The following is a 25,523-nucleotide window of genomic DNA, read 5'->3' as shown; positions in this document are numbered from 1 at the left end:
TCATAACTGCTTGCTACAGGTCCTTATTCTGAAACAGCTGGTGCTGTCCACTGCTGGAGAGAAGATACAGGACTAGAGGGACCACAAATCTGATCTGGCAATTCCAGTGAGCAGTGGCTCATGGAATCCATTTGCTCAGCTTTCCGTAAGCAACCCTAGATGCAAATGGGGGAGGTGGAGGAGTCACTGGCGTCATAGGCATTTGACCTGCACTGCATAAGGAATTAAGTTAGCTTGTATTTTAGCCAGTATAGATTCTTATATTGTCCTCGACACCATAGTACCTGAGCACCTTCCAGCCATGCATTAAGCAACATGACTCACATCTGTCATGTGCGATTTGTTCTCATTCTCATCCCCTTCCCAGTGGGAGAATTGTGTATGTGGTGGGGTGTTTGTTTTGGTAGGCATTTTTGGGGAGGGGGTTTCACGTACACTCTGCCGTATGCTGGTTAGAGAAAGCAGGGTAAAGAAAAGCCCCCATAAAGCGAGGTAGGGAGATTTGTGATGGCCCTTACTGCTAGGCAGTTCATTCCCAGTCACAAACCAGCCCCCATGAAAGCGCTGTCTTCTCCTCAGATGAGCCTTACAGCAGAAAGGTCCATTGTGCCGGGGGAGCAGCACTGTCAAGCAGGGTCCTTGTCCCAAAGCTCTTGCTAATCTTTCCGATAGTCGGGACCCAGGCCAGTGAGTGCCCTAAAGATAAGGACTGAGCCTCTGAACTTGATGCAATATTGTATCAGAGAGCAGAGGACAGGGAGTTTGGGGTTCCTGAGGGCAACAAGATGTGTCCCTGTGTCAGTTCAGGGGCAAGGAAAGGCAGGACTGGAGAGCAAGGAGGACTGCACACTAAGTTTCATAACTCTTCCTTCACTCAGAACATCTGGCTCCCATGAGCCCTTTGGCTAATCCCAATGTCTAATTCCTCCATGTTCCCTAAATCTCTGAATCCTTCCTGTTTCCAGTCACTGCACAACATAATCTCTGAAAGTCTGCTGGAGAAATGGCACACACGCCATTCTCATCCTGTCCCCTTCCTGCCAGCCTGGGGCTGGGCTTGTGCTAGGCAGGATGGGGAGAAGGAAGGCTCCCCTAGTCCCCATCTGTACAAATGGGGCACACAGCCCAGTTCTCCCTACAACGGTCGGGGCCATGCCTCCCACTCACCCTGCTTGGCTTTGATCCACTTTATCTAATTGCACCTGTGCTGTGGCTTCCCCCTGGAAAGTTTCCTTTTCTTTGCACTGGAGAAATAAATCCCCCATGGTCCAAGTCCTGCTCTTTCTCCCTCCACTTTCCACCCTGTCGCCTCTCCCTTACACCCCAGCCCTCCCCCCAGAGTTCCCAGCAGCTGCTGTCCCTTTTTGCACAGGAACAAGGCAGGGCCCCCTTTCGATCACTCCGCTTTGCATTTTGTTGTTCTTCAAAAGACATTTCGGGCCTGACCCTGGGGCCTGGGCGAATAAAACAAGGGGCGTGGGGGACGGGGAGATCTGCAACGGGGAAAACTGACCTGGAGCATTGGCCTCCTTCTTTCCCAGCCCACACATGGTGCCCGCTCCTCCCTCGCTCCCTGCCTGCAAGGCACTGCCCAGCCGCTGTCTCATTGCTCCCCCCGCTCTCCATCCTCGGCTCCTTTCCAAGGCTCCGTCCCTCCCAGGCCTGCAGGAGCCAGCCACCGTCCCCCGGCGGCTCGGATCAAGGAACAGCCACGTGCCCCAGCCCGGACTCCGGGCGCTGTAAAGCGGGCGGGTCTCCAGCCCCCTGTCCCTGGCCGCCGCGAGCTTTCACTAATACTAAGCAAAGGGAACCCTTCAGGGCCCGCCCCCAGCCCCGCGTCCGGCCAACCCGGGCGCGCGGGGACCGTGGCCGAGGCTCCCATTGGCTGTCCGCCTGCACGAGGGCGGGGGGGGGGAGAGTGCGCGGGGCGGGCGGGCAGCCTGGTTATCTCAGGCTGGCCGGTGCGAGCGGCGCGCAGGTGACAGCCCGGCGCGGCCGAGGTGAGCGCAGCGCAGGGCCAGCGCAGGGCGGCGCGCGCTCCAGCTAGGCGGCAACATGGCACGCGGCGAGCGCCAGGGCGGCCGATGAGGCCAGACGTGCCCTCTGCGCCGTGCCAAGGGCCGGTGCCCCGGCCATGGTGGGGGCCGAGCCGCTGCGCGGGGAGAGCCAGGCAGCCGCGCAGCAGCAGCAGCTAAGGCCGACACGGTTGCGCTAAGGGGGAGTCCAGCTGTCCCTTCCCCCCCGGCACACGAGCGAGCCCCGCTGCAAGACTTTGGGGAGTTGCCCCCTGAGGATGGCGGGCAGCCTCCCGCCAGCAGGGCAGGCTCCTGCCGAGACCCGAGGCAGCGGTCCAGGGGCGGGGGCAACCGCGGATCCTTGCCTGGCCCGCTCAGCAAACGGCCCCCGAGGGTGCTGAGGCAGCTGGCTGCGGTCCAGCCCCGCGGGAAGGGCTTCCCCGCGCCCGGATCCTCGCGTCGGGCTCACCCCAGAGTCACTCCGGATTCCCCAGAGGCTGGCGTCCCTGGACCCACATCCCTGGTGCCTGGGGTAAGTCTTCGAAGTTCCTCCGCCTCACAGCCGCGGCTGGGACGGGGGCCGCTGTCCTTGCAGGCGCCGAGCGCTGTTGTCATCCCCGCTGCAAGCAGCAGGATGCATAGGGGGGCGCCTGTAGAGTCAGCTGAGCTGCCTTGTGCACAGTGCAGTCGTGCCCGCACCTATAGAGAGGTTACACACGCTCAGGGGGAAATGTGCTAATGCTCAGATCTGTTAAGCTTGGAGATAGTTTCTTAAGGGAAGAAGAGGCAGGTCGGTGGCTTGAGGTGCTGCAAACTGGATTGGCAGGGGCATTGGAAAACATGCTGCTGAAATAGCCAGGGCATAGGCAAGACGACCTAATTCCATCTCTCATGTCTACGCTTATATGTGAGTACGCCTGTATTTGCCATCTGTATATGTCACATTAGATGTCAGCTATTCGATCGATTAGGTTTGCATTGTACCCCCCACTAAAAAGTGAAGTGCATGAACTTGTGAGCTGCTGTTCCCACCCTGCAACTCCCTTTTCAGCCACCAATAACACTCTTTATCCATTGCACCCTTACCTAGAGCAGGGGTTCTCAACCTAGACACTGCCGCCCTTTCCACCTTGCTAATTAGGAGCAGAGTCCAAGTTAGATCCCAGGTACATGGGAGAGATGTTGCTGTGTAGGAAAGGTTGAGAATCCCTCACATACAGTGTTTCTACACAGTCCAGACAGAAACTAGAAAATGGATTAACCTGCTGGGAAAGAGTTCTGTGATCTGACCATAGAGGTAGGTACGGTGCTTGGGGTTCTGGCACTAGGCGCGCTACGCGGAGGTGGTGGTTATACCGGGGATTCATGCATGTGGCAGCTAAGTGATGACTATTATGCCAGGGAAGGAGTTATAAACAGTGTCTAGATACTACAGTCATTGGTACCTTACGGAGATCGACATTACATAAAGCAAGTGTTAAACTTAGAAGGAAGGGACTGGGTGTGTACATGTGTTGAAGGGCAATCTACGGCGTGTAGTTGGTCTGATAAGAGCAACATGTCTGGCCATCTCTCTTAAGAGTAATAGATAAGCAACCATGTAATTCAAGTGTACTGCATCCAGTGGGGTTCTGGGGCTACTGGAGCTGGACCGAACCCTGCCACAGGTTTCCTTGTAGGACCTTCTTGCTTCTTTTGTTCTTTTTTTAAAAATTGGCTGTCTGTGTCACTTTCACATTCTGTGTTCCCAACATGGCATCTCAGCGGGGCCGCATCACCTGGATACTAACACAGGGGTCTTCCGCAGCCACCATCATGCTGCAAATGACTGTTCGTTAACGCTGTCAGAAATCATATGTAGTTACATGTGCTGTACGGGGAGAGGGTGGGTGGGTGTGAGGAAATCAGCGTGTGTGGGGCCAGGAAGCATTTGAGGATGAGCAGTTGGTTTAACATGTTCTATTCTGCTGGAGTGCAGTTTGGCACAGACAAGTGTGTGTGTGTGTGTGTGTGTGGAGGGGGGGGAAGTGGAGACAGGGAGGTACCTGGGTGATCCTATTCCACTTGGCAGTCAGCATTTCAGCCTCTCGTATTAGAACCGCTACCATCCTCTGGCCCTGCATTTAAGATCATCCTGCGAATAACCCTTCTGCTGGCTTCAAAACAAGTTGTCCCTGCGTCATCCCACTCCTTCCTCTCCCCAGGTGTGGCAGACTCATCAGGGAGGGTTCGGGAGAAGCTGTGGTGCCTTGTAGCTTGTCAGCCTACAAAGCAATGCTCCAAGGAGAACAGGGACAGCTGCCTGGGCACTTTCTGCTTACTGAATGCTGTCCTACCCCCCATTTTCCTGTCCAAAATGTTTTGGAGATTCAATGCTTTCTCCCCCTAAGTGTTGTTGTTAACAGCAGGTTGGTGGTGGTGCATTGCTTGAGCAGATTGTTGCAGCCCTGCTGGGATAGGCAGCAGCAAAGAGAGCAGAGTGAAGAAGGCTGGCCTGGAAACTCTTACTGTTGTGATAAAGGGGGAACTAACGTAGGAAGTCTTGCACCGCAGGACCCGCTTCATGCCTCATAACACAGATATGCTGGCTTCACAGCACTGCTGGGCCCTGGAAAGGAACCTTGATCGGGTAGCAATTGTCCCACAGCAGAAATAGCGGCCTGTTGGGAGGACAACAGCAAACTGAGGTATGGAAGGGCCTGCGGTTAAAGGTGGGGACGTGGGTTCAATTCCTGGCTCTGCCAGTCTCCCTTTGTGACTGTGGGTGACTCGTGTAGGCCCAGATCCTCAAAGTTATGTAGGCTCCTAATATCTATTGAAATCAGTAGAAAGTTAGGAACAAAAACCTTTGAGGATCTGGGTCCTCATCTCTCTACGCCTCTATTACTTGGGGATAACTACACTTCTCCTCATCACAAGGAGGATTCGTTCCTTACGGTTTATGAGACATTCTCATGCTGATGGGGAGACACCATTTAAATGGAGACGAGGAAGAGCATAGCAATGCTGAACAGAGATTGGGAAGTAGGAAAGGTAGTGGGTTGGGGGATAAAGGAAGAGTACTGGGATACAACAAGTCTATTGAGAAGAAGGGATGATATAGGGTACTACGACATGGGAAGGACGTTGAGATATCAGGAAGATCTTCTGGTACTTGTATGTAAAAGAACACCGGGACCTAAGAGAAATGCTAGTCTGGTAGGATGCAGAGTGTCCTGGGAAATTGGGATGTAGAAATGATCCTGGGATCTAGGAAGAGTACGTGGGTATTTGATGGCCTATAGAAAATATACAGAGGTAGACTGGGCAATTACTGGAGTACTAGGCTGTATGCAAGATTCTGAGACAGGAAAGTGGCAGAAGTGTCGCATACACATCCCACTAACGAAATCCTAATGCAAGAACAGTTGCTCTGTCTGCCAGGGATTTCACTGCTGAATGATCAAACCCAGTCAGCCCAGCTCCTGACTGACATGCACTGGTCGACACCTTCCCAGGTCCTGGCTGATGTGCATTTGTCAACACTGGCCAACATGAAAAGAATGGTTTATTTGCCCAGAACACCAACCGCACTAAAATGTGCCTGGCATGTCAGATCTCTTCACCTGGGAGCCAGAGAGTGGCTAATTTCACTGGGACCTGGGAATACTCATGCTCGGCTCTGAAAAATCTCAGCCATGTGTTGATTTCCCAGAAAGATACTGCTCCCTCCTTGATTTAACAGCTAGAATACCCAGCTCCCTGAAGCATTAGTGGAGATTCTGGTCTTAAACGCTTGTGCATGCTGTACCTGTGCGTCACCTGCTGCACGACTCGCCTCTTTTTCTAAGTGAAACATGTACCATCTGCAGCTGGAAATGTATTCAGCCACATTATAGGGCGCCTTGTATTGCCTGCAGCCACAGCGCCTTGTGCTGTGATCCTGTCAGCTTGCCCAAGCGTGGCTGGGCGAGCAATCCTAGGAAAGGGTCCCGCAGGCTGTGGTTCTGATGAACCAGCAGGTGTCACTCTTCCCTCTCACGCCAAGCTGAACCCATCCAAGCATCCAAACAGAGAGAAGAGGCATAACACTGCAGCCCTAGCCAAAGGTGGTTGTGAAGGATCCCCGTGGTGCCTTTTGCAAGAGAGGTGGCACCGATCTCAGCGTCCTGGCCACATTCCAGCCTGTCTCTTTCTGCATGTGCTGCATTCTTCACTCCCTGCCCCAAACTGCCCATGCTGGGTTGCTATGTGGGGCTAGGCATCTGCGGCATGCCAGCCACTCCCCCGAGATGCTCCCTGCACACAGGCTACGAGCTAGGTTCACAGTGTTTATTGCCAGCTTCCCCCAGTGTTCAACCTGGTAGGAGGCTCCAAGGGTGGAAAATACGCCCAGGGAGAAGGCCGTGGAGGCAGACAGATGTGCCAAACACTGCAGGGACTCTTGGTGGCCAGCAGTGCCCCCAAAAGAGGGACTGCCCAAAGCGAGAGCACCCATCTAGGGAGTGCACCAATCCAGTGTTTTCTCTCTGCAGCCTCTGCCAGCAGGACACCTGTGGAGCCATCTTGGGAATTCAAATTGGCCTCCCCCTGGGTGAGCCCCATAAGAGGGCAAGCAGCTGTCCTGCCAGCTGCCCTCTGATCCACCCCCTTGACAGCAGAGGGCACCAATGCAGGGAACTGTGAATCTCCAGCTCTGGTGAGTCTGACCCTATAGACCAGCTTACAGGGATGCTAATCAACCTAAAACCCAAGCAGCCCAGGTTAAAAGCAGGGTCAGACCTGGCCCCAAGTCCCCTCCCAGTGACTGTGGTGTTGCAGTCCTGTTTCCCCCTCCCTGTGGCTGTAAGAAGGACCCACACAGACAAGAGGGGAAGCAGACTATACAGGCCTTTACCGATAATTAGCGTTTTTCTTACATCCCCAGCACCAGGACTCCTGGGGACGTGACAATCTCATTATTTAAGACATCTATTTAATTAAAAAAAAGTTTCTAGCCCTCATGACTGCATTGAAAAGCTTGACAATGTGAACCCTAAAGACTCAAAAAGTAGATGCCAAATAAGATACATAAAATCTTACTGTTTTTAAGCCAATCTCTTGATTTTTGGGGGCCATGATTCTTGTCCATACCCAAAGGTCTGGCAAATACACAAAGCAAACAAGCTGAAAAGACAAAGAACCACCCATTTTTCTTTCATCCACATTAAAGCACTTTTCCACGTCACACACAGATTAATAGATTATAAGATCAGAAGGGACCACTGTGATCATCTGGTCTGACCTTCTGTGTGACACAGGCCCTAGAACTGCTTTGAATTACTTGTGACAGGAGCAGGTAAAATGCAGCAGACGGCGCAGCAATATTGTGGTCCTTTTAAGTTTGCCCAGGACATTGGGATGGAAGGTGTGCTGTGCATGTAAGATCTTTACACTGCTCTGAGGTTCGTAGAAGATGGCTAAGTTCCCGAAGCATGGTGCCTGTGTGAGAGTGCTGGGATAACTGCACACCCCTCAAACACTTACCGGACCAGTGAACGCCCAATAGTGCAAGGCCCCATCATTACCAAGTTTGGCGTTTCCATCAGCTGGTAAGAACAATGATTCCTCAACACTTTCTTGGGAGATTATATACACGATACCTGCAGAGCAATGAACTGTGCTGACGAGCGATTTGTTATGGGGCACTACAGAGGAACATAAACCCCAGAGCAAGGAGGACACAGGGTGTGAAGGAAACCTTAGGCCGCCTGAACTCAGAAAAGCACAGGCCTGAACTCAGGCCTGGCATGTGTCAAGGCAGAGTAGGAGTGCAGCCTAGAGCCCAAATCCAGGGAGCTGCTCCCCTCCACCTGGGACTGGCTGGTTTGGAAGAGTCCTTCTCTCTGAGACGCAATCAAGGGATCAGCCCTGCTCTGAGAGCTGCCCTCGTGAGGTCTAGCAGTGCAGGGGCTGTCTGCAGCCAGATCCCACGGAGGGTTTGAGGCTGCACGGAGGTACAAAAAACGAAATCCACCTGCCTCCCACACCCCAGCACATACACTCTGGTGCACCGACCCAGGGCACTGTCTTTCCGTTCCAGTCCCAGGAGAGGGCACCAACCTCACCCAGCAGTATGCGGCGCCAATCAGCTCCACCCTGCTTCTGCCCAGCAGTGACAGCCCCCCCCCTCGCAGCTGGTATGCGTGCAGCAGTGACTGGGGGTTGCTGGCCCCCCCAAGCTCTCCACCCACTCCCTGCTCCCAAACCGCCCTATCCCAGACACGGTGGAGCCAGAGCACTCTCTCCCGGCCTCCCTGCTGGGAGAGCCGGGGTGTGTGTGTGTGTGTGATTGGCAAACACTGGGGATGTGGAACATCCTGGGAAGATGTACAGATTTCCCAGGAGAAGTACCTAAAAAATAAAAGGCCCGGTCTTGGGAAAACCTGGACAGATGGCAACTCTAGGGTGCTGACCACTCCAGCCCCAGTCCAGCAAGGCATTCGAGCCCTGATTCAGGAAGCCTCTTGGGCATCTGGCTAACTTTAAGCATGCACGTACATCCCATTGACTCCAGCGACCGCTACTCCAGTGTGCTCAAGTGCTGTGCGGGACTGGTGCCAGAGGGCTCAGCACCTGGGTAGGGCAGAGCCCTTTCTGAGGGGCCTGACTGGTGCGCTGAGTACTTGGAAATCGAGCCCCTGAAAGGGTAAGGGATCAAGCACAGAGTCACCTAAGGGAGAAGGCAAGCAACCCAGGCACGGAGGAGAGTGGGGGTGGAGGCAGGGCTTTGGGTAGCTAAATACAGAGTTGTATGGGGCCTGCAACAGCTGGAGTGCGACAGAGAAGGAGATCAGTAGCTGGCGGGGGAGTTGAGTAATAGCAGCCAGCAAGGGAGATTGTTTGAGCTGCTGAACTGGGTTATGTGGGGCACAGAGAGGCCAGGACATGAGGGGCTAGAGTGCAAACACAGGCACTGGATCAGTGGGGCTGGGCTTGCTGTACTGAGATCCCCTGAGGTGGGATTCTCCTGGGGCTGGCCAGGGGGCAAGCCATGGGACAGCTCTGCTCACTCGGGTTTGCGCAGGACTCTGCACCCGGGACAGGGGAGGCGATGAGAGCAAGGGGGCAGAACGTGGTGTCCTGTGACCCGATTCTTCAAAGCAGGCACTGGGCTGACCCTTCCCTAGGCCTGCTTCCACTTCCATGCAGCTCTGCAGCAAGATCTGTTTTCTAAAGTGCAGGAACCTTTGGAAATGAGGCCTGCGGGCACCTGGGCTTGGACTGCTGTGCCATGCAAAGGGGAATGAGAAAGGCAGGTCCCTCTGCACTCTCAGTGCCACCTCTCCCTCCACGCACAGACAGGGGCTCTGTGCATTGCTCGTTAAACGACAGGGGCAGCATAGAGCGGAGGAGGTCAAAACACAGGCTGTTCAAGCTATGGGTCTGGGTAGGGCTTGTGGTCCAGAAAACAGCATGCTATGATGTTGTTCCCACAGCCCCCGTGGCTGAAACAGATGTGACCATGTAATTAAAGACTGTGTCATACTAAGAGTTAAGGTTGCATGGGCACCCCGAATTCTGGCATTTCCTAAATGCTGAACGCTTCATTTTCCAACCTGAATAATGGTCTTTTAACCAGGGTTTTTTTTGTTGTTTTTTTTTGGGGGGAAGGGGGGTTATAATATATAAAGAGCTGCACTGCACCCAGCACCACAGGACCCCCTATGCCATCTGAGCCATTGGGAACTACCAGAGCAACAATAAGTGGTCGAGAGGCAGTGTGGGCTAGTGGCTAGAGCACAGCGGTCAGGAGCTTTTAGTTCTGTTCCTGACTCTGTTCCACAGCTGTTGTATGACTTTGGGTAAGTCACTTCCACTCTCCTTGCCTCCCTTTCCCCTCCAACTCTGGGTCTGGCTGGGCTGGTTAGACTGTCAGCCCTATGGGACAGAGACAGTCCCGTAGCATGGGTGTTTACAGCACCTAGCTTGAGCCACGATGGGTTGACTCTTTAGTCCCTCCTGCTACCTTTCATCAATCTGCCTTGCAGCTCCCTGTGTTGGGAAGTGCACCCTGACGGGGAGTGGGGTTCTTGGCTCCATGGTTCAGCTGTGACCAGAGAACAACGGGGTGGGGTGGGGGGTAGGGTTGGTCTAAAGGAGATGCCTGCCTGAAGAACTCCTGGGGAGATCTTCCCCTCTGGGGAAGTTAGCCAGCTGCCTTGCTATTATTACTTGTATTAGGGTATAATCTAAAGGCTTATCAGCAAAATCAGGATCCTGTTGCTCTAGGCCCTGTACAAACGCACAGGAACAGACAGTCCCTTTCCCTACAAGCAGGCGACCCAGCATCGTTATCCTCACTGACAGACAGAGAACAAAGGCACAGGGAAGCTTGCACCTGCCTTGCGCACCAAATTGAACCCAGATCTTCCATGCCTCTGGCTAGCGCTGCAAGCACCAGCCCAGCCCTCTTCTCACCAGTTCCCATTAATGTCAATGGGGACTTTTAAGGAGACCCTCCCCTCCCTGCACACCTGAAAATGGACCACTGGATGGCATGTCACAGCGAATCTCCCCAGCCTGGCATTTGCTCCTGGGGGTGTGGGTGAAGCAATCAGGATTTGGCTGGAGAGCTCTAAAGTAAACCCAGGATACTGCAGGAAATAGAGCCGCTGACTGAGCAGATGACAACCTTCTCTCTGAAACAGCGCCCCAGAGATCGCTGGTGGTCATTAACCATCCCTCGGCACTTTTTGCAAGAGCAGGGGTGTCAGGTCCCCATTGCCCGGGCTGAGTTCCCATCCCATTACGCCTCTTTCCAATTCCCTCTGCAATCGGCAACTGGAGACAGTCTTCACGTACATCCTAAACTGCTGTGTAATGCTGCTCTGCAAAACATCCACTGCATCTTTTCCCCCCCGCCCACTCCAGCGGTGGGTGCAGTCAGCCCTGTGCTGCTGCCTGTAAAGTGCTTTGGGTTGTGCTGTGCTGGCTAAATACAAGATCTGATTATCCTGAATCTGTGTTTCATAGATGCTGGGCTTGATTCACCCAGACTTCCAGCCACATGCAAAATCTACCAGAGGTGGGTGGAAGGAGCAAATCACTCTGCTGGGGGCTCATAGCCAACCACCACCACACCCGAATAGGTGACACTGAGAGGAGCTGCCCTGAATCAGAGCAGCCCATGGGACAACCTGGACTGGGGTGGGGTAGACGACGACTCTTTTGGAAGGCGGCGTCCCAAGGGGATGATAGGTCCCCTGGGATTCAGGAGCCTGCAGTGGAATAGGGGTTGCAGTTTGCAGCCCCTTGAGCAAACACCAAAGAATTTAAGCCAGTGGGCCAGATCCGCAGCTGGTGTAAGTTGGCATTGAATCAGTGGGGCTATGAGAAGTTTAAAAAGGTGCCTGGCCCTGCTTTAAGTTATATTTAATCTACTGCAGAAACTGAGCTGGAAAATGCACATGGCCTGACAAAATCAATGTTAATGTCCCTGACAATTAGCTAATGTCTTAATAATTGAACTACACCTGATATACGGTTACACTGTACATCTCCAGGGATTGCTTTGCCATTGACTTCATAAGGAGCAGGATCGCTGGGCACTACGTTGTACCTGCAACAGAACAAGCTGCCTGGGTTCTGTTTCTGGGTGTTGGGACAATGTACGTGGGTTGACCCCTTCCTCTCCAGGCTGAAAGCTCTAGGCCCCCCGCTACAGGAAGTGGATGTCTCCACAGAGAGAAAAGATGGATGGATCTTGAGATTAAGGCACTGGCTTGGAAGGCAGGAGATCAGGGGAACACGCCCTGACCTGCTGCAGATTAACTGCATGACCCTGGGAAATAATGTCTCTTTCCATCAGTTCCCCAGCTGTGAAGAGAGGGGGGCAGGCCGTCCTGTCTTAGATTGTAAGCTTTTCAGTGCAAGGGGCTGGCTGTCACTCCGTGTGCATACAGCACCGAGCACAATGGGTCCCTGCTCCTTACAGAGGCCTCTCATATTCCTACAATATAAATAAGCACGCTCTTCAAATGTCTTGTTGTCTAGTGTGGCTGGGGGCGGGAGATGGGAACAAAGTGTTTCCTAAAATCAGAAGATGAATCAGAAGCTGAGATTTGATGCGAAAGCCTCTGTCTGAGTTTATTTGCCCCAACCCCAAATATTGATGCTCTCTTCCCACTCCCACCCTGCCTGGGCAGCCCCAGCTGTTCCAGTTGCTTAGTAGCGGACAATACATGCCTTGCTTGGCTGCTCCTTTCCTTTCCCTGAAGCCGAGAGATTAATTAGCAGCTGCAGGGAAGAAAGCCGGGCAGTTTGAAAGCAGTGAGAGATTCAGGTCTGCAGGACTCAGCAATTTGACATTCTAATCCTGTTATTTTTCACCTTAAACCTACCCGAGTCAGCAAGGTTTCTTTATGATTCATCTAGCTGCTGGTTGTACCATCAAACGTCACCCGCCTCCCAACAGCTGCCATCCCTCCTCCTCCCCACGGGGTCATATAGGGAGGACTAGAAACCCCAGACCCACAAGAGTTTTCCAGCTTGGCAACTCCTTTTCGGCAGTGAACGGTGCTGATTTGCCAGCAGCCTGTGGCTGACAGTGTATTTCTGCCCTGCAGTTATGTCTCAGAGCAAGCTTCGGCTGGGTTGTCAATTTTTGCCATGCACTGGGGGTGGGGTTGAGGGGTGTTGAGAGGTCAAGCCATCTACCCACAATCAATTGCACGGAAAGGGGGCACTGTCAGGGTTGAGAACAGGGTTAGGAAGAGCTGCTTAGGAAATGAACTGTTCCCATGAAAAAGTTTGATGAACACTTCTTACTTTTCATTGGAATTTTCTTCAAGCGTTGTCGTGTTTCATTGGAAACAATTCTCTCTCAATTCCAAAAGCCTGAAAATTGCCCCTCCCTTTTTTTTTTTTTTTTTGGATGGAAAATCCATCATCCAAATCAAATTTCCATGAGAAATGTCAGTTGTTTTGGCACCTGGACAGCTAAGCCCATCCCTGCGATCACACCCACACACAAACATGCACAAACCCACATGTAGGGGGCATCTGCAAACAAGCACACGCACACACCCAGACAGGGCCATTCTGGGTCCATGTTTCCCAAACCTGGATCTCCCGGCTCTGCTTCCTTCTCAGGCATAAACTAGCAATGAAACTAGGAGCAGGGCTTGAAGGTGGGGGACCAGGAGAGGGTGCGTTGAAGACGTCTTTTCGGTGATTTTGGTGCTGACGAAAGAGAGACGGATTGCACTGGCTTTGGAGCCAGCGTGGCTCCCCACAAAACATTGTGCTAGCATCCCCTGCCCCCGGCGCGCACGCAGGCACGGTTCTGAATGGCAACAGTCCTGCTGCTGCAGTCTGGGGCCACTGGTGCCATGTCACGTTACATTGCACCTTTTGAAGTGGATGCTGGGCTTTGAGCCTCAGCTGACCCCATGCTGTCAACATGGCCGTCTGCGTTGTCTCCTGTCCAGCCCCCTGATAGGAAATGCACCATAACCCATGTGCCATCTGTCACCCACTGCCAGAAAAGGAAGAAGCACAGCTCGATATTTTCTGCATCATTTTCCTCCTCCTGCTGTGGGTCTTGGAGCCAGGCTCCTGGGGGAGGAACCCTCCCACAGAGAGGGTGCTCAAGGACGGTCCCCTCTGCTGAACCTGACTAGACCCGCCTGCTAGTTCTGCTTACCAGGGCCGCGGTTCCTGTTCTGAGCCCTTGGACCACATGTTCTCTCCCACTGGCGTCCAGGGCTGCGGTATCCCATGGTAATCTGGGGTGAGGGGGGAGGTCTGAGTATTCCACGACCTGGGACATCTCCGGCTGGGGAAGGCAGGGCTGCCTAGCAAATCTGCCATAGGCTCATCCCTGCACACAAGTAGGTCCATGCACTTACTGTGGCTCCAATCCCCCTCTGGCTGTGAACCCCCTGTTTGTGAAGCTCAGCTGCCTCTGGGCTGTGAAGGCAGGGTGACTGTGATGAGCCAGGGGATAATGTAATAGGTGGTGAGACTAGAAGGGTGAACCAGGGGGAGGATCTCCAGATCTGGATGTGCTCCCCATTGCCCTCCACAAGGCCAGTTCTCTCTGATGCAGGCGGGTGGTAGTATAGGCTGTTGTAAGGTTCCTCTGCATGGTTTACCTGTTATCCCCATTGCCAGAGAGAGAACCCAACTCCGAGGCTGTCACATGGTTCAGAGACCCAGATAAATACAAGGTCCAGCCCCAGCTAACTTCTCGGACTTAGCCTTGCAGAGATTGGACGATCCTGCTTGTCTGTCTCCTTCCCGATAGCACTAGGGCCCTGGGCAGCGCACAGGGCTCCCAACCACCTTTGAACAGTGTCAAGGCCTCTCTGCCCCCCAACGGTTGTTTCCAGAAGAACAACGGGCCCTCAGTTCCCAAGGTCTGGGCCAGATACAGCCATGTGCAGCCTGGTGCAGCAGGGAGCTCGACAAGCATGCAAGTGACAGGGGCAAGCCTGGGAGAGCAGCCAAGTTGCACTGACCGGAGGGTTGGTGAGCATTCAGAGCACACCTACGTGTTGAGGGTGCAAGTGCACAGCTGGAAAAGGTAATGGGAGAGGTCTGATAGAGCAAACACCCCTGACTTTACCTTATCTACCCCCTCGGTCCTGGCCCATCAGTAGATGAGTGGGGCTAGAGTGGTGCAGGGAGGTACAAGCACGCCGAGCTCACTTCATGCAGCCATGCTTCACCTGCCTTGCCCTCCATCTCTTGGGGATTATGGGGTCAGGCTTACCTAGGAAGTCTACCCATTGGGGGGGCCACAAACCGGCTGTGTTAGTCCCCAAACTGCCCCAGCCTTGCCTTCTGCTTGGCCAAAACTGCCCCCATTTTTGGCCCTGCAGAGGAGGGAGATTATGGCAGCCTCAATTGGGCACTTTGCTAACATGGACCCTGCTGACAGGAGCTGGGGTGGATGTCTGTATGCACTCAGGGTATCTAACCCATGTAAACCCAGCATGCAACTCTGCTAAGAACGACCAGCCCCCGCCCCTCCCTTCTTGCCTATCTCCTTTTCTGTTGGTCTCCTGTATCTTCTGCCCCGCCCCGTTCTGTCAGCCAGCGCAGATCTCTCCAGGAGATGGCACGTAGACTGCTTGAGTTCCCGCCGGTCCCCCTTCCTTTTTGGGGGGTACAGGGAGAATGCCTCCTGCAGCCAGATACCAGCAGTCCTCTCCGCTCCTTCTCCAAGATAGACAGACCCCCCTCTGGGGACCAGGACATTTGGATTCTCACTGATAGAGCATCAGCTTGATAACAAAAATAATCCAGGGGCATCTTCCTGACAACAGATGGGCATCTCACGGTGTCAAGGAAGAACATGCAGCTGGGGACAGATAAAATATAGGAATCGGTACACAGAGTTAGGTAGGGCAGGCCAGATTCTCAGCTGGTGTAAATCAGTGTAGCTTCTCTGATGTCAGTGCTGGGGGACTGGCTGGGGAGAGGTGGAGAGAGAAGCAGACTGTAAAAGCAGAAGTAATGGGGTGAAATTAAGCAAAGGAAAATTTAAAGCGGAGATCAGGAAAGATTTCCTATCCATCAGATCTATTAGACCGTGGATTAGGCTCCCAAGGGAAGCAGTTGGAGTCCCGTTGCTTGAGTCATTTGAAAGCTAGGCTAGACAAAGCACTGGAGAATGTAGCAGAGGGAACAACGGGGGAAAGATGACCTAATAGGTTTTTTCCATCTCTAAATTCTATTATCCCCACTGTCTACCTGGATGTTAACCAGCAGCCTTGAAGATCTGTAGCACCTGGCTTTGATCTAGGAGGCTTAGAGAGTGTGCAGCAGTAAGAAGGGATGCACACCCACTAGGACCAATTCTGGCCCTCGTTCTGGTCCCTATATGCCCTGCCCCTTGTGAAATCCATCTGGGGGGAGGGGCGGGGGGCAGGAGGAAGCACATCAGGGGAGGGAGAGTAGCCTTTGCACTCAGCACTACAGACAGACATTGTGGGTCATGGCACAGCCCCCAGACACTTCTGGAGAAGCTGCCTACAGCAAAGTACTGTACATGGAGTATCCATTTATAGGAGGAATATTCTGTGGGGAATTGATTTGAGAAGCAGAGAAAGGATTAAAGAGAGGTATTGACAGGCCCAAAATTTGCCTCCCTTTCCCTAGGGTAAAGCATCCTTGTAAGTGTGTGCGTGCAAGAAAGAGTGTGTGTAGCTGCATGTATTTTCAAAACACTCAGCACTCCTTTCCCCCCCATGAAAACAAACAAGTCCAACTGCCTGGCACCCAGCAGCCTGACAGAAAGATCAGAGCAACCGGCACAGCCTAGCACCAGGAACGTACTGCAGTAACAAGCATGTGATGGAAGGGGAAAGAAAAATTAGACTCTGCAAAGAAACGATTTCCATAGGACCCAATCCAAAGCCAACTGAAGTCAATGGGATTCTTTCCTAAGACTGCAGTGTGCTTTAGACCAGGCCCACAAAGGATTGTAATCACAACTCACTAAACTTTGGAGCCGGTGCAATATCACACTGCATGCCCAGGACTGGACACCAGTAGATTCCCCACTTTGAGATCCTGTGTGGGGAAGGCATGGGAGATGCAGTGATGAACATATCTGCCTTCTAAGGGAAAGGCACTGCCTGCTTTATGTGAATGTAAGCATGCCATGGAGATCTATTCCCAGTGGGTACCAAGGGCTCTGCACGTGGGCCTCCCACAGCATCCAGTTCCACAAGAGACACAGGACAACATGTTTTTTATGAACAGCAAGGAATGAATGAAAATCCTTGGTGGGCCAAGGCACCACCAGGGTACTGATGGCTCTAGATAGACCTTGTACCAGCAGGGAGCTAGGCAATCAAGCTAGCACATCACCTCTGTGAAGTCCTTCTATGATCTCTATTGTACGAAGGGGACTGAGGCATAGAGAGGCTAAGTGACTTGCCCATGGGCACACAGGCAGTCTGGGGTGGAGCAGGGAATTGAACTCAGGTCCCCAGCCACTGGGTCATCCTTCTGTTCTATAGCATTGCAAGGCTAGAGGCTGGGGAGACTGGAGTGTCTTCCTATGTGGAGTTCTGTGTTGGATACTGAAAATACTCGCCCGTCTCTTATTCAGAGACTACAGGACTCAGCCCTGATTTCTGATCAGTGACTCTTCACCCTGATCCCAGCTCTGGAGATCCTGGTCCTAGCAAATGAAGGAGAGCATGCAAGCTTATTAAAGAACTTACAGCTGTCACAATGCATCAGCTAGTTAATGGTCACTCAAGAACACGCACAGCACTTAGTGTCAGGAGAACAGCATTCTGGGCCAAACACATATGTGGAGACTTTGCAAAGCTGCCACCTCAACGAAGGAGTTGTCAGGACCATGAAAATATAGAGGGAATTGCTCTAATTGCTTCTGAGAGCAACTAAAATCCCAGCACCTGATTCTCCTCCCACTTAGGGCTAGTCTACATTTAAAACTTACAGCGACACAGCTGCAGCGGGGCAGCTATGCCACTGTAAGAGCGCTTGTGTAGCCACGTTATGTCAAGAGGAGAGAGCTCTCCCACTGACATAATAAAACTATCTAATCGAGCAGCGGTAGCTTTGTCAGTGGGAGAACATCCCCCATCAACCTAGCACTGTCCACACAAGGGTTTATGCTGTCAAAAATTGTGTCATTCAAGGGGGTGAATTTTTCACCCCACTGAGTGACAAATGTTTTCCCAACATAAGTGCTAGCATGGACAAGGCCTTAGGTTGAGGTTCACACCAAAGCAGCTCCATGGACTGATACCTCGTGGTGTGAATGAAAGGAAAATGGGACCCAAAACCTCTGTGGGAGTCTAGCCGCCTCCAGGCCACCTGGGCTCTGCTCAGCTCAAGGAAGCTGCAAATTGTTCTGCAACCCCTTCTGCAAAAGGGGGGACCCTATTTCAGTAACACACACACACACACACACACACACACACACACACACACACACACACACACACACACACACACACACACACACACACACACACACACACACACACACACACACACACACACACACACACACACACACACACACCCCAAAGTTCAGTGCCAGCAGGTCACAGGAGCCGACATTCCAGCCAGCGCCAGATTGCCCTCTGATCACTCACTTCGTGTCACGGCTCCCCTAAAACAAAGCAGGGAGGAGGAAAGGAAGCCGAGCATAAGGGGACAGAAAGGATTTGCAGTGAAGTCCATGCAAACGGTGAGTGTCAGAGAGACAGACACTCCTCTCTGCCCTGGAGTGCAGTCACACATACAGCTCTGGTCCCAGCTCACTCTTTACTTGGCAAGGACTCCATCCATCCTGCTGATGGAGTACCCTCCGCATCGACCGAAGTCAGTGGGAGCCAAGCTCCCCTTACCACCTCGCATGATCGAGCCCCCAGTCTCTTAGGCCCAGACCCTCAAAAGGTATTTAGGTGCCTAACTCCCACTGATTCCATTTAGCAGCCTAACTACCTTTGAGACTCTGGCCTTGCGTCCTCATTCCCTTTGAAAAGGTTAAAGATTAAAAGCCACCAGACCTCTTCTGTCCAGCTGGGATTTGGGGAAGCCACAGGACCGCCCTGTTACCATCTGCCAGCACCATACACCATCACTGGTATGTTTACTTCCTCCTTTTCCCTGCTGCTGGGCCCCTGGGGATCACTGTAGTGAATTATTTGTTACATTTTCCATTCAGCTGCATCAGCAGGGCCAGGGGAGCTCAGTGCCCATGGGCCCACAGGAGGGGAGAACCGCTCCTTGTTTGCACATGCAGAAGCCACAGCAAAACAGCAGGTGAAGCATAAGCCCTGAAGGGATCCTTCCCCCAGCAGCACTGTCTCTAGTGGACAGCAGCTGCATGGCCTTAGGGCAACAGAGTTGCAGTGAGCCCCTGGGCATTCGTAAGAGCAGTGGCCCCAGGCAACAATGCATGAGGCTGCGCACGGAGAAGAGCAACCAGGGCTTTGGGCTACTGAATCGGAGCAGGAGAATTGGTGCCATGTGTCCAGGTCCAGCTCCAGCTCACAGGGCCAGCATGGCTCTCAAGCCTTTTGCAGTCAGGCTTCACAACTATTTCCCATTTCTGCAGAGGGACGGTCAGACCCTGGAATCACAGAAACAGGGGAGAGAATGTGTCAGGCACTTCTCTTCATTCTTATCCTTGGGGGCCAATGCAGGGTTTCTCTCTATACAGCCCTTTCTCCAGCGCTTTGACCAAGCCAGCTGGAAATCACTAGCAACAGGGTCTCTGCCACTTCCTTTGGGAGGCTGCCATAGAGCCCAGTAGCTCTCTCCTGGAGGGCATTGGTTAATGTCATCCTGGCACTCGGAGCTATGAAAAAGCCTGGGGTAGAATACTCCTAGCCACACCTTAGAAAAACGTCACAGCACTCAGAACCTTTCAAATACGAGGCAGATACTTGATCCACTAGGCCAGCTTTTCAAACTCTTTTTCACTCACTAGTGTATGTCCAACTTGTTAGAGATGTACTGGGCCTGATTCTTTTAAAGTTTGGCACTGCGCTGAAAGGGGACTTAAAAAAACCCACCCCAAACAACAAAAATCAACCATTTATTGTCTTCCAGCAACTCCAGAACTAACTCTGCTCGATTTACAAGGAAGAGGGATTTGTGTGTGTGGGAGATAGCTGCTCAGCCTCTGCCCAGGATCCATAATAGCCTGGCTGTGAACCTCTTACACTGATGAGCAGTGATTCCTACTGACTCCAATGAGCTATTCCTGAGTTACTGAAACCCCAGTTCCTGGACTCAGGTGACTATGGGAGAATCTGAGCTCTCCTTTCAGTAATAAATAAGTTTCTAGCCCCAGTGTTTGAGGAGAAAAGCTTGGACAACATGATCAGAGTGCCCCCCAAAGGTTAAAAGAAAAAACAAAGAGAACCTCCCAGTTGATTATTTTTTGAAATCTCCTGATTTTAAGCCAATCTCAAGAGTCTTTTGGGCCTGACCAGTGATGGATGGCCACTTGGTATTGGTAGTAACTGCTTGCCGGTAATGAAAGGATTCACATTCAGGCCCTTTCTGGCTCCTGCATCATCACCAGCAAGGAAGGCACTGCCCCTGGAATGTAGTGAAGAATTATGGTGACAATACATGAGCAAGACTAGAATCCTGGTCAGTGTCTGATCGCTCTACTGGGCCTGCAGGGAGGAAGGGTGGGAGGGACGGACAGACGCACACCGAGCCACTGGGAAAGGAATTGCTTCCATGTTGGAAAGACAGGATCAGAAAGTGATGGGAGTCTCTGAAAAAAAATCAGCCAATTCTCAGAGAAAGAGTCAGCTCTGCTCCCTCTTCTGCCATGCAGCATGTCCAGGAGTCACCAGCTTCGTTACACCCTTGATCTCTCTCCTCCTTTGAAGAGCCTCCTTTTCTCCTCCAGAGGCCCCTGCTTCTCTCTCTGTCTCTCACAAGGGGCCCTGAAACATCCCAGTGTCGGTCTCCCATCACCTTTGACTTTCCCTCCTCCTCCGGCATCCCCGCCCCCGGTTGCCCCAGCACTGGGAAGCCTCCCTGCCTGTCCCCACCTCTGAGATTTGGGCATCACATTGATGGTGGGGAGCTGCCCTGAGCTAACGGACTCTTGGCCAGATCCCCAGAGAGAGCCTGATCCTGAGAGGTGCTCTGCGCCAGAACATCCCAAGGAAGTCAATGGGTCTTGAGGGTGCCTGGCTCAGACCTACAGAGAGGGAGGAGGAGCAGCAAGGGGGAGTGAACACAGAGCCTGACCCAGAGCCCCTTGAAATCAGTGGGCATTTTTCCATTGACTTCAGTGGGCTTCGGCCCATGCCAAAGATGGCTGGAGTGGAGAGAGGATTGTACCTCAGCTGCTAGCGCATTGCAAGCCCAGCAGTCAGGAAGAAATGCCCCTGGGGCGGGAAGTGGCATTAGAAAAGTCATCCTCTGGATGGGCAGCCAAAAATACCAGCAAAGGTATTGGGAGGCCAGAGATTCTAGGCCTTTAATCCTATGCACCAGGCTGTTAGATAACAGCCATCCTTGTGCGTGGAGGGTGACTACAGCCATGCCCTCCGCCACTCCTCCCCCCAGCTACCCCCTTTATCCAGGTGTTTGCATCAGGGGAAGCCTCGGCATTTTGGGAGAGTGACAGCTGCGGTGCCAGCGCCTTGGAACGCTCTCCTTTGGCTACCGGTGATTCAGATGCTGAGCCTTCCTCTTAGCAACCCCTCATCGGACGAGCCCATGGCTGGAACAGCAGGGGGCTGCAGGCCAGGACTGAGTCACACCGGTCGATCTGTGGGTGCCTGGGACTGAGATAGCTGGGGGTGCCGCAGGTCAGAAATGAAGCGCAACGACAGAGAGCTGGAGGGAGGAACAGCACAACAGGCAGCATCAAAGATATGGTTGATTCAGGAGAACAGCTGCGAGGGCCCCTGAATTGGGCTAGTAGGGGGTGTTGAAAGCGGCGATTGACACGCATTAGCAGAGCCGTGTGGAGGCCCAGGCCGATGAGTGGCGGGGATCCTGCAGGCTGTGATTGACATGCATTAGTAGAGCTGCGAGAGGGGCTGGCATTGGAACGGCCGGGCTGCCGCTGGTAATAATGGAGATGTATTATTAGAGCTGCATGGGGCCAAGGGCTGGCATCTCAGTGGGGCTTCAGATCAGGAGCGAGATGCATTGGCAGCGCCGTGCGAGATCGAGCATCTGCCTGCTGTAAATGTTGCTCATGACTCACAAGAAAGTTTTCTAAACATATGGAAATGATTCTGAATATCATCGAGTTGCCCAGATGGTTTTGATGGGGAACATATTTTGCTAGAACAGTAGATCAAAAGCCCTTACATGGTGTGGGCCACTCCTCGAGAGAGAGATTCGCCTCCAGGGACACTTCCCCCTCCCAGCCTTCAACCCCCATCCCACATGCTCAGAGATGGGAAACAACATTAGGACAGTATTAAGAAGGCAGGTTGTAAATAAACTCTCTTGAATCTGATGGCTCCAGTCTATATCTATACTGTTTATTTCCTTTCCTAGGGTGTTGGACACTACACTTACTGGTACCAAAATCCTTCTGTCTCCTGCCACACCCATAATAATAGCTCTTGTATACAAGGGTCATCCATCCATCCATCTCTGGGGGAAGGGAAGTATTGTTAGTCATAAGATGGGGAAGTAGAGGCACAGAGACGGGAAAGGGTTTGGCTAAGTCACACTGGCTCAGAGGCAGAACCAGGGATGGAAACCAAGTCTCCTGACTCCTAGCCTTGTACCCTAGCCACTAATCTGCCCAGTCACTTGATAGTTTGAATATCTCCTGTGTGTTTGTTGCACCTTCAGTTTGTCATCATCTACCAATTGGATTGACTTCACCTGCCAGAAAAGCCCTAAGACAGACAGGAAGCAGCCAGGCAGACAAGGGCTTGTTGTTTGGAGCTTAGGTTGTCCAAAATCTCCTGGCACCATTAAAAGAGCCTTGGGATGAGTCATAGGAAGCAGGAATTGTTTTGAAAACTCTTATCTGCCACCCATCATGGTGGTATCTCAGCATCTTCCACATAAAATCAAGAGCAGACTTCATGGAGTCTCTGGCAGTTCTCCCTTTACTGGGGCAGAGCTCTGCCTGGGTTAGGGTTTTGGCTTATTAGGAGGGTTGGAAGGGGGTTAGGACTAAAAAGTGTTTGAATTGTGAGTGTCGCTTACAGTGGAAAGGCTTTTTCAAAGATGACAGCCTTGCAGTGCTTCCTAAAGATAGTCAGCATCTGGATTCCTCTGGCAAGTTGTCCCATAGCTAGAACCCCTCTCCCTGGCAGACACCACCACGGTGACAATAGCAGCTTCGTAGACCTCTGGCACAAGGGTGGGCATGACCAACAAGTGCCTCCTTAATGTCCTAACTATGTACTTTTACACCCCACATTTATTCAGCTAAAAAAAGAGTCAAGTCAAAAGTGTTGGTGCTGACTTTGAACTCTGCTTTGTTTTGTAGATATTTTTAAACCTTCACTGCCTGAGAAAAAATGCTAATAAGGCAAAAATGCTCTATCCACAGCCACAAGGTTCAGCAGAATCTAACTCACTCTCTTCAGCCAACCCCATCGAACAAGCAGAATGCTGACGCGCAAAGCAAAGCTCCTACCCAGCATCTATTCTGGATGGGCACCACAATCCCATCTGGAACGTCTGTTACCAGCCAACAAGACTTGGATCTGAGACAGGGTCACCACACCTCCCACTGAATCCACCACAGCATGCACCCTGTTGGCTCACTCCCTGCCAGTGGGCCATGAGGGTTTGAAATCAGCTCTGGTTATGAGCAAAATGCTGGCCCAGTCACTCCATCCAGCCAGTGGATGGGGGACTGCACTCTCTCATAAAGGCTGCCCCAGTATCAGACCCCTTGCTGGCAGACCCAATACAGTGTAAACGAAGTCTTTCCCTCTAATGGGGGTACTCACCACCAAAGGACCTCCTTGAGCCAGGACACAGCCCTGCAGGGATTCTTCTACTTCAGCACCACCCAGTTGTCAGCCAATCTGGTTCTGCAGCAGTCTGGGTCTTCTGTGGCCCAGCCCTCCAGCCAGGTCACCTTTCAAGTGCCGTCCCTTTTGAGGATAACAGGACTCTTATTCATCCATCCACTTTCTGGTCTTAGTTCTCTGCCTTTTGTGGGCCATCTTGAAAGCTTTCCTGGCTCCTTTAGCATGAGCCAGTCTCCAGAAAATGCTTCCTCTGGAGTCTCTCTCAGTCTATCACTTGTTGGAGTTCCCTGCTCTTCAACCTCTACTCCCACAGGCCTGCAGAGTTCTTGGCCCTTTAGCAGGGCACTTTTTCTCCTAGTAGCTTCCCCCCACTGCCTTCTCTCCTCAGGGAGCCCACTAGCTTCTCCTAGGGGCCTCCCTGCTTCTTGCAGACCATATGTCAGGGACCTAAGCTGCTCCCTGTGCTTGCCACAACTTGGCCAGAGGCACCAGATTGCTGCAGCCTCTGCCACAGTTTGCTCCAACAGTGCTCTCTCAGAGCCCAGCTGTTCACCACACCTGGCCCCATGAGTCCCACCTCCTCAGGCTGAGAGGCACTGATTATGGCACAGATGGGGCTAATTGGACCCTTAAAGAGACAGGCTGCCCTATCACACAGACAGCTAAGGGGGCTCCTGGCTCCCACTTTACCCTCTCTGCACTATATGCTAATTCACTTGGGAAATGGGCGTGAAATAGCATTTCTTTGCCTGCCTGGACTGGATCTCAGGTGCCAGCCCTGGGAAAAGAAGACGCCCGGGACCAAATTGTCAAGAGCTCAGCATCCTCACTTGAGGGGGACCTTTCCAAAGCACATGCCCCGAGCTGCTCCCATGGGGGCCGGGCCAGATTTTCTCAGCACTTATTCTGGTGCCTAACGGGAAGTTTTGATCTGCAGAGTTCTGGCCTTGATTGGAAGGGATACATGTTTCTTCAGCAGTTTATTTTTTTGTTTGGTTTTTCTATCTGTCCGGGTTTTCTTTTTTGTTTAGCTGATTTGGCAACCAGGCTGCTGTGATGCTGATATATTGTTCCCCTCGCTGTTACTGAACATTTCATTTCCTCGACAATCACAACCTCAGGCCAAAGGAATAAACTGGGCACAGTAGGTTTGTACAGAAAGAAAGATAGCAGTCCTCTGCACTGTGCACCCAATCCAGAGCACATGAATCCATGCCTTGGTGTGCATGGCAGATCCAGCCAGCGGGTAGGAGCATCCATGCAGCAAAGGAGGGAGGGCTGGGACAGGAGCCACGGAATTAAGGAGCGAAGTAGTAGCTGGTTGTGGTTTGGGATATCGTGATGCAAAAGAGAACTGGTCCCAAAGCAAACAGCTATGGTTCCATGCGGTTGGAATGCACATCCCGCGATATGATGCTAGGTCTCGATCCCTAACTCCATGGAAGCCTGTTGAAATCTCCACTGGAGCTGCCCCACGAGGTGACATCCATAGTGATCCATTGCAAAATAGGCCTTGTGGAGGGACTGACAAGGAGCTTGCTTTGGGCCATGCCTATTTTGGAGGGTTGCCATAGACAGAGGGATTGGAGGAGAACAGCCAATGTTTCCCACATGCGATGCGCATTTGGTGAACTGGATGAAATGGGGGTGGGGGTGAGGGGGAATCTGTAAAACTGGTATTACATTTTGCAGCTTTGTCCCCAAGAACCATGAATTCCCCTGTGTCCTGGAGCCCTGCACCTTCTCCCTTTGCATTTCTCCACGCCACCCAAATCTTCATCACACAGCTGAGACTTGTGGCACTATTGTCAGCAGCCACAGCTCAAGGCCAGAACAGGTTGCAGAGAAGGAATTCTCCCTGCTCATGGGCACTGCTCCTCCCAGATCAGAGCTGAGGGATGTTGGTGGGACGGTGTGAGGGGAAGCCTGTAATGAAATTGCCCATGTGGTACCTGTTCTGTTAAAGGGAGGACTTTGGAGTCCAACGTCCGGTCAGCCCAGCACCTTTCACCAGCCTCAAACACACTGAAAAGGGCAAAACTCAGACAAGAAGAAAGAG

At 52.5% G+C, this 25,523-nt stretch overlaps 1 long non-coding RNA gene across 1 annotated transcript; it reads right to left on the bottom strand.

Annotated features, from left to right (window-relative positions):
* Positions 1-1,907: 1,907 nt before the first annotated feature.
* On the bottom strand, positions 1,908-23,867 carry LOC137142910 (uncharacterized). Its single transcript, XR_010917043.1, has 2 exons — positions 23,441-23,867; positions 1,908-2,714 (listed from the first exon to the last, which is right to left on the bottom strand). It is a non-coding gene; the product is annotated as an uncharacterized lncRNA (long non-coding RNA).
* Positions 23,868-25,523: the final 1,656 nt, after the last annotated feature.

This window comes from Emydura macquarii, unplaced genomic scaffold, assembly GCF_026122565.2.
Source record: "Emydura macquarii macquarii isolate MOO-44397 ecotype Brisbane River unplaced genomic scaffold, CSIRO-AGI_Emac_v2 contig_3287, whole genome shotgun sequence".
Taxonomy (NCBI): domain Eukaryota; kingdom Metazoa; phylum Chordata; order Testudines; family Chelidae; genus Emydura; species Emydura macquarii.
This window is presented reverse-complemented; position numbering and strand designations above follow the sequence as displayed.